Source organism: Haliotis rubra, unplaced genomic scaffold (genome assembly GCF_003918875.1).
Source record: "Haliotis rubra isolate DU_JTF1 unplaced genomic scaffold, ASM391887v1 Scf247, whole genome shotgun sequence".
Taxonomy (NCBI): domain Eukaryota; kingdom Metazoa; phylum Mollusca; class Gastropoda; order Lepetellida; family Haliotidae; genus Haliotis; species Haliotis rubra.
In genome coordinates this window covers 434,724-443,784 of record NW_025766525.1, presented here as the reverse complement: position 1 = coordinate 443,784, position 9,061 = coordinate 434,724, and the positions used below count along the sequence as shown (strand labels likewise).

At 42.5% G+C, this 9,061-nt stretch overlaps 1 protein-coding gene across 9 annotated transcripts in view; it reads right to left on the bottom strand.

Annotated features, from left to right (window-relative positions):
• Positions 1–7,116: 7,116 nt before the first annotated feature.
• LOC124279137 overlaps positions 7,117–9,061 on the bottom strand; it is a 71,788-nt gene continuing 69,843 nt past the window's right edge. For all 9 annotated transcript variants that reach the window (XM_046714930.1, XM_046714933.1, XM_046714935.1 and 6 more), the window contains one exon: positions 7,117–9,052. The gene's annotated coding sequence lies outside the window, so the exon portion shown is untranslated. The remainder of the gene's footprint in view (positions 9,053–9,061) is intronic.

The following is a 9,061-nucleotide window of genomic DNA, read 5'->3' as shown; positions in this document are numbered from 1 at the left end:
GACATTCAGGGTAGGTTGGTTATGTGGCTATGCGCACCAAACAAGACATTCAGGGTAGGTTGGTTATGTGCATGTAGGTTGGTTATGTGCAACAAGACATTCAGGGTAGGTTGGTTATGTGCAACAAGACATTCAGGGTAGGTTGGTTATGTGCAACAAGGCATTCAGGGTAGGTTGGTTATGTGCAACAAGACATTCAGGGTAGGTTGGTTATGTGCAACAAGACATTCAGGGTAGGTTGGTTATGTGAAACAATACATTCAGGGTAGGTTGGTTATGTGCAACAATTTGGTTGAAAACAAATTGTTCCTGAAGTACATAGTAGAAATAGTTTATCACATGTTTCTTCAAAAATTCTTCCATTCAACAAGACATTCAGGGTAGGTTGGTTGTGTGCAACAAGGCATTCGGGGTAGGTTGTATCCCTGAGTAGAAATAGTTCACGTTCTCACAAAATTCTCATGATCCTAGAGTATGTTCCGTTCCGTCATGACAGATACACGTGTAAAACACTTACTGTGTGAAGAAGCATCAAAAGCACTACGTTTTCTATTGACTAAAGCTACAGTATACAACATTTAGATAACCTTCTAATTAAAATTACTTGATGCAATTACAATCCCATCCCAGGTTCTGAAACCTGTTTTTTTTTAAAAATAGCTGTATAAATGAAAAGATTCACCTGACTGCATCAGAAAATTGTTACCTATCAAAAAGACCACTCCCTTACACATGTTGCATGCAGAAATGGCGCGTAAATCACTTGACATCACTGTGATAAATTGAGTAAAATCATCGCCTTCAGGACAAGATTAATCACTGGAAAATCGTCACAAATATCCTCTATTATGTATAACATATTATTTGATAAATGCAACAATAATTATTCTTATAATTACACTCTTCAAAAAAGAAACGCATAAGCCATTTTAGAAGAATTTATTGCGTTAGTTTAAGGGCAATTATTTCATGTAATTTCAATGGTAAAACGGTGGAAATTCCCACGTCTATAGACAAAGACCTCGCCAGCACAACAGCAACCTTAATTGTTGTGCTCCTGTTTATTTGAGAGTCCACAAGATGGCGTCAAAGTCAGTACTTTGTATGGCCACCATTGCCAGGAAATACTGCTCGGCACCGTCTCGGCACAGACTGGAAAAGTCGACGAAGTCGCTCTTGCGGAATCCTTCCCCACTCTTCCTGCAATGCGATGGCCAGTTGTGGAAGTATCTGAGGCGTGTTTTGACGTTGACGTACACATCGACCGAGTTCATCCCATCTATCGGGTTTAGATCTAGTGATTGGGAAGGCCATGGCAAGACACTGGCGTTAGAATTGGCAAGGTAGCGAACCGTGACGCGTCCCGTTTGTGAAGTAGCGTTGTCATGCTGGAACAGCTCCCTCTGTCGGTCCATAATCGGAATCATGTGACGTGCAAGGACTTGCTGTAAAATTCCCCTGAACCACCACTATATCAGATGTCTGTGTGCTGTATATCGCCATGACACTGCCTCCATTGAATCTGTCGACCTGTCGAATGCAATAAGGGACAAAACGTTCATTTCACCGACGGTAAACACGCTGTCTTCCATCTCGCCGATGAAGAAGAAATCGTGATTCATCACTGAACCAGATCGCCTTCAGTTTCTAAGGTTTCAAAGCTGGTTACTTTACGACACCACCGCAAGTGATTGCGCCGATGGAAGTCTCTCAAAACAGAGGCGACAACTGGCCTTCTTGGTCGAATTCCCACTTCAAGCATCGATCCTGACAGTTTGGTTGGAAAGTCTTCTCAAACCAGGGATGCGTTTGGCAGGATGACACAACTGAGCTACCCGGATATAGCAGTTCTGTGCTTGGGGGTAACTCTTGGACGGCCGCTTCTCGGGTGATCTTTCGCGGAACTGGTCTGCAGAAAACGATCCCAAAGGCGAGATATGGGGCTCTGATGAACGTTGAAATGTCGGGCAACAGCAGACTGCGGCTCCCCAGCTTCAAGGCGGCCTATGGCGATGTTTCGATTGGCGGCACTCAGTCGTAGCATGATGATTTTCTCTTTTCCAGGCAAAACAGCATGACAAAATTAAACACAACGTTTGCATTTTTATAGTGATCGATATCGCATGCTTTTCCGTTTAATTGCACGTGCAGTGTGCTTTGCATGTGTCCTTGGTGACGTTTTGGCGAATATTTCATTCAAACGCTTCTAAAATAAGGGAAAAAATTAAAATTGTCGCGTTTTGGCTAAGCTAAGGTTTCAAAGCTGTTTACAATCACACAAAGATGACGTTTGAAAAGAATTTTTTTATTTGCATTGTTTTTGCCACAGCTGCATGCGTCCAATATTCTCAAAATCACATATGCGTTTCTTTTTTTGAAGAGTGTAATTTAAAAAACATAAATCAATTACCAAACATATCTTGTAAATGTATGGTTGATATGTCTTGAAGATCAGTTCATCCACATGGACTCTGTGATATGGAGACATCCACAATTCTGGATTCTATAAACGTATCCAACATGAACTTATGACAGGATTCTACCTGGACCATTTACCCCCACAATACCACATGGCACTATTACAGGCGTCCAGTTGAATCAGGTAGAGATAAACATACCTGTACCTTCTGTACGTGCAATGACACTGTTAATCTGTGAACAGTTGGTCACTTATCGCTCAAAATATATCTTGATTATACAAGGACCTCTTCCATGTTCAAACTGGTGAAACTGCTGGAATGTAGAAATAAACTTCCCATGATGAAATTTTAATTTTCTGTAAATGTTTTATTATACTTATAAGTGACCATTGCACACACCGCCGCCATGTATGTGTCTATAGGGACCTCTGTTATACTTATAAGTGACCATTGCACACACCGCCGCCATGTATGTGTCTATAGGGACCTCTGTTAACCCCCAACATGATGTCTTGTAGCCTTGAGGGAAAAATAGTTCATTGAGTTCAGTCATGAAAGGATGGAGAGCACACTGGATAATGCAGACGGGTCCATCCATCACTGAATCGAAAAGTAGCCATGGCGTGTAACTCATGCAGATTTTACGAATGTTTCGTTTATTTCAAGGAACTAGCCAAGTGATGGGAAGCATTTAGTTTGTAGGTGATCTTGCTGCGCATCAAGCAGGAGAAACGTCAATTGTCTGAAAATGCAGCTGAAATGTTGACTGTTATATTGTGCAAAACAGCCGGCCACCAGGTAGCATCAGGGATACTCTACCTTATATAGTCTCCCTGGCAGCATGCACTTGAATACAGGACTTTTAACAAAATAAATTTATATAAACGTTATGAGAACACTGGTATGTGACCAGGCTCCAAGCGATCGTGACAATACCATCCTCTCTCTGATCAGTATGTCACCAGCTGAAAAAAACTATTATTTTTACAACTTCGCCACCGTCAAACATGGATAGATACTTACTCAAGTTCTTACCGTCAGAATATATTAGAAGTTTACATAGAAGTACAAATGTTGCTGTGTCGGCGTTGGGAACCTTAAAGGCGATAAGGATGGAGAGGTTTAATTGACGGAAAACAAAGCATGAAGTCAAGTGTTTTCCTTCGTCGAATATCTTCTCGATAAAACACAACATGCAGGACACGGGACAATTAGTTTCCCCGTTGATCTGATAATGCCCTGATTGACAGGAAGCTGGACTAATGGGTGTGTCGTGTTATGTATAGAGACATGTTTACTGGCTACAGACCTATATACATGAGACAGTGTTCTCGGATTGTCAGATGCAACTGAGGCAGTGTCACGTGTGCAGGTGATAAGTTACTGTCCACTGTTCACAACCGTTACGCTTTCTGAATGAAAAATGGCGACCATCTTGAATTTCCGGTGACTAGTCAGTGTTGAGAAGTCGTTTTACATTCGACTTAAGTGATTCAGACGTGAGTAACAGATATTGCAAGAAGTTCCGTCCATAACGGCAGTAGACCACCCTGCGGGCACTCCGGGTAGTACCCTGTAACCTATTCTTGACGGGATGTCTGCCTCAGTCGCTGAGTCAAATGACCGACTGCCCTTTCTGAGATGTTAAAGGCCTCAATGAAGCAAGTCTAGATTTCCTCAGGCCCCTCAATGAAGCAAGTCTAGATTTCCTCAGGCCCAGGGTTTGTAATCTACACTAATACAGTATGGTATACAATTTTCTAAAATGTATTACGACCATACGGCTGGTGCCTCTCATATCACATGACATCAAGACCAGGGGTTGTGTGAAGACAATACTATCACCGTGGAGATCCAGCCTTATATGGAAGCTGTACGACTGTCGCTGCCGGGTGAATGTTATTACCACTGACTTAGCACCTAACCACTGCTGGTGTAAGTTTACTGTCATTGAAGTTTGCACTGCCACTCTAGCAACTACTGACGTTATAAATCCTTCCATTTTTTTTATTGATTTTGTAAGATTTTTTTTTAATGCAGTTGTTACACGTGTAACACTCCTTTGCCATTTCACACTTCCATTTGATACTGAAGTCTTTGCGTGTCATTGTTTGATCGGCAATCTAGAAGTTGGTGCGACGAAGCATAGGACTTTATGGATAGCATCGTCTTGTTTATTGTACAGAGGGACCATGAAGATTCCCACACCGTCATCGACCTCCATTGTGGCTGCGGGGTGGTGGGGTAGCCTAGTGGTTAAAGCGTTGGCTCGTCACGCTGAAGACCCGCGTTCGATTCCCCACGTGGGTACAATGTGTGAAACCCATTTCTGATGTCCCCCACCTGGAATATTGCTAAAAGCGGCGTAAAACCAAACTCACTCACTCACCATTGTGGTTGCTGATGGTGTTGACTGCCATGTTTCCATACAACCTCAGTCGAGCTTGACAACTGGGGAAGAATCGAAAGGTCGCTTTTCTCGGTTAACTCATTGTTTCAATTTGGTCGACCCTCATCGACAATCTGTGCAATATATGTAGTGTTATTATTTCATCAGTCCATTATACAAGTCTTCAACTGCCGTGCTAGGGAATCATCTAATTCGTAGCGCTTTATCATAGCTTCACTGCAATTTACTAAACAAAAGATTGCTAACACGTGTGGAGCAGAGTTACATTTATTGAATATTAACCAACGTGAATTTACACGATGACACGATGGATGATACGAGTTTTCTCACCAGCAACATAATTATTGTCAAGAAAGTTGATAAAAACAGTCAACATTTCATGCATTATAGATTGTATGAAGGGTACGACGACGTTGACATATCGACATTATAGAACAAGGTGAATCAGAGTGGGCGGGGAAATGTTACAGGTTCTCAAGTCGCTCAGGTCAGAGACCATATAATAATACATCTATTATATGGTCTCTGCTCAGGTCGATACCCAGTCCGTATCAATCGTCTTTCACCAAGGTAAAGAAGTTGTATATCCATAGAACTCTCCTCGTTGTTCATCACACCAACTTCTAAATGCCACTCAAACAAGTGTTAAACAAGGTCGCATATTCTCGCCGTTACTTTTCATCATGTTTGTAATTGACTTGATCAACAAGATGGACACAATGGGAAGGGGAGTCGGACAGCTGGACAAGTCGTCGAGGACAGTATTCTTTATTTGGATTTATAAAATAAGTCATGAACAGGAATGTATACAAGACTGTAAAATTAACACGATGGCACTGTGAAATGCCTTTTTCTCATTTCTAATATCAGAACAGAGAAAAAGGCATTTCACAGTGCCATCGTGTTCATTTTGTTTGTGGACAACACATGTTATAGGTCTCACACAGTTACAACTACCAGGGTTTGACGCGCACTGAACGATGGAACAAGGAAGGTACGCTTCAACATCTCCTTATGGGCAAGTTGAAGTCTCTGGGCGGAATGCTATGTTTTTTGGTGTAAGTGTATATATGGAAGGGCTGGTCCAATATTGATGGTCTGTTCCAGACATTACACTTATGATTATGACTAGAAACTGACATTTACAATAGTATATTTGTGTGTAGCGTGTGATGAGTTACGCCTGTGTGTAACTGAAGTGTGTGTAAAATCTGCAGCTGCCTGTTCCTTGTTTTGCTTGAAGCGGCCTACAATACCGTAAAGCGAGCCTTACACACTAAACATTTAGAAAATTACCTATGCAGCAGATATCAAGCTGTTATGTCCTTGACGTTCAGGGTTCGGCGAATTGCCATGAATTGTGTAGCACTGACAGCATAGACACACTCAATCTCAACCAGGTCTTCAAGGATTTGCGATTGACTAAAATTTGTATATGTAGTTGTTTTGACGCCGCCTGACTTCCATCGGTGAGATTGAGGACGTTTCATGACGCTCACCGATGTCCTAGAGATACGAACTCTGTACTCATCCCCTAGCTTGAAGCAGTGCTACAAAAGGTACAATACTGACCATAGCCGATACACTACAGTCGCTTTGTAAAACGGGACATCCTCTTCGTCAGGGGTGGATACAGCTTTTTGAGAGGGGGTTGGGGGTGTGTGTCACTTGATTTTCACCCGTCTTCACGGGTCATGTACTAATCTTTGCAAAACACACACACACACACACACACACACACACACACCACTTGGATCCGCCTATGTTCGTCGTTAGTTCAGTAAGCTGATGTCATGGTGCTGCTTGTCCATCTGCAAACATCCTGTCCGATGTCACATGGCATGCATGGTCACATTAATGATAGCTAATGGATTAGGATCTTTCAAGGTCATCACATGCGGGATTCTCTTTGGTACTCCTCCCACATTAAGCTGTTACTCCGCGAGATAGCCGATATATTGTTAAAAGCGTTAAACTCACTCTCACACATACAGAACACACGCTATACTGCTGGCAACATACACCCTTGGCTCAGCCCAGTTCAAGGTTGTCCAGTCTGAGCTACGTTCTTAGGCATCCAGAATCATTCGGTCGTCGGTTCGAATCCCAGACTCGCGGTCAAAGCTGCCTTAGACTCAGAACGATGAACCATGCATGATGTTGGTAGATAGCGAGGGTTAAGTCGAACTAACACATCTGTACTGTATTTTAGACTGAGGTTATACCACCATACCCTTTGGTGAAAGATTTGGAGTGATCTTCCAGGGCAAACATAACGTAACACCATTTTTGACAAGCAGACTTTATTTAGAGATTCTAACAACGATAAATGACATGATAAAATATAGTCGGTCTTTCTGTACACTTTATACAATTGACAGTCTAACAAATATCAAATCCACGACTCTTTACAACGCAGCTCACGGGGACATTGTCCCCCGAGTACAAAGCAGTTCACGGGGACAATATACCCCGAGTACAACACAGCTCACGAGGACATTATACCGCGAGTACCACGCAGCTCACGGGGACAATATACCCCGAGTACAACGCAGCTCACGGGGACATTATCTCCCGAGTACAACGCAGCTCACGTGGACAATATACCCCGAGTACAACGCAGCTCACGTGGACAATATCCCCGTGTACAACGCAGCTCACGAGGACATTATACCCCGAGTACAACGCAGCTCTCGTGGACAATATCCTAGTGTACAACGCAGCTCGCGAGGGCGTTGCCCTTCGACATCCACACATACATACTGTACAACTAGCAAAATAAATATCTATGCAAACAAGTGTAGTTTTTACAACCTAAGGCAAACTCAGTGACAAGATATGATTTCCATAAGCACGGTGAATATAACATTCTAGTACCACTCGCAGTAAGAGTCAGCTGGAAAAAGGAATTATGGGCAACTAAATTTCATAACATATAGCGAAAATGTAAGCATATTTCAGGCCTGATTCCGTGACGAATCGTAACCACTCGTCTCTTTTCGTCAACTAATAATCAGCATGTGGTTAAATATGATAAATGATATTGGCAGTAAAACACTTTTAAATACACCTCTTTAAGCAAATAAAGCACGTTGGTAGATGCAGTAAACATAACACCTCAATAGGATGCGCCACTAGGATATAACATCGTCTACAGAACCAGTCTATGTAATCTCCAGTCAAGTGACAACCGGTGTCGATCCATCATTCGTACTCTACGGAATGACACGAGTTGTCACGAACTGTCACGATCGGATCCGACATGCACGTCACGTCTGACGGGTACAACTATTTCATGAACTTCGTCCTGGTCAGAAAACTATATATGACAAACATGCATTGGAATGTTTCCCGAGCGATGTTGAACACGACCAGTATGAAACCTACACAATGTGGAGTCGATCCTTGCATTGTCAGTCTGGTGAAAGTTTAGTACACTAATCTGTTCGTGAATAGGAATAGATACGACCTGTAATGCGATGTCGAAACTTGGTTCAAATGGGATTACGGTGTCACGATAGGTTTCATATAGGTTACAATAAACTTAAATTCCTTTGTCTCCTTACGATCATCGTAACATCTATAAAGGCACACGATACAAGTGTACAGAGATCCTTGTGTTTCCACGTTGACGGGTCGGAGTTACGCTAGTCTCAAAACTTAGTCCAGGTCGTGCAGGTGGGCCCAGCTCTTCCTTCATCAGCAGCACCGAGGGGATACCTTCAGAACGGAGAGTGACGAGGTGTACCGAATGCACAACCACTCAATACCCGTGTCCCCAGATACGGGGTAGAGTGTATCCGAGTGACAGGAATTTATCAACGACAGTCCCTGAAACCCTGTGATTTGAAACACGTGATAAATAAGGCCTTGGGGTTTACACTGAAAACCTGATTGTAAATCTCGCACCGTTTCGCCCTGTCAACAGCCCCGTCCAACACAATAACAACGTAAATTCTTAAGTACATTTGTGTTGAAAGGTCTTTAAATATTGGTTCTGAAATGAAAACCCTTTCAAAATTTCTTTTTTTCCAACTTTGACAGAGCATTTTACCGTATAAAGTGATCATTGTTGACAAATAGGTCAAATCTGGAGAGAAACACTCAAGCCTTTATCATAAATCACTATAGACTCCAAATACAAGTCACACTGCACAAATATGTTTCAACACGAGTGTTGAAGATGGTCGAATACACCTCTACCCCACCCACAGCGTCTCTCCTACCCACC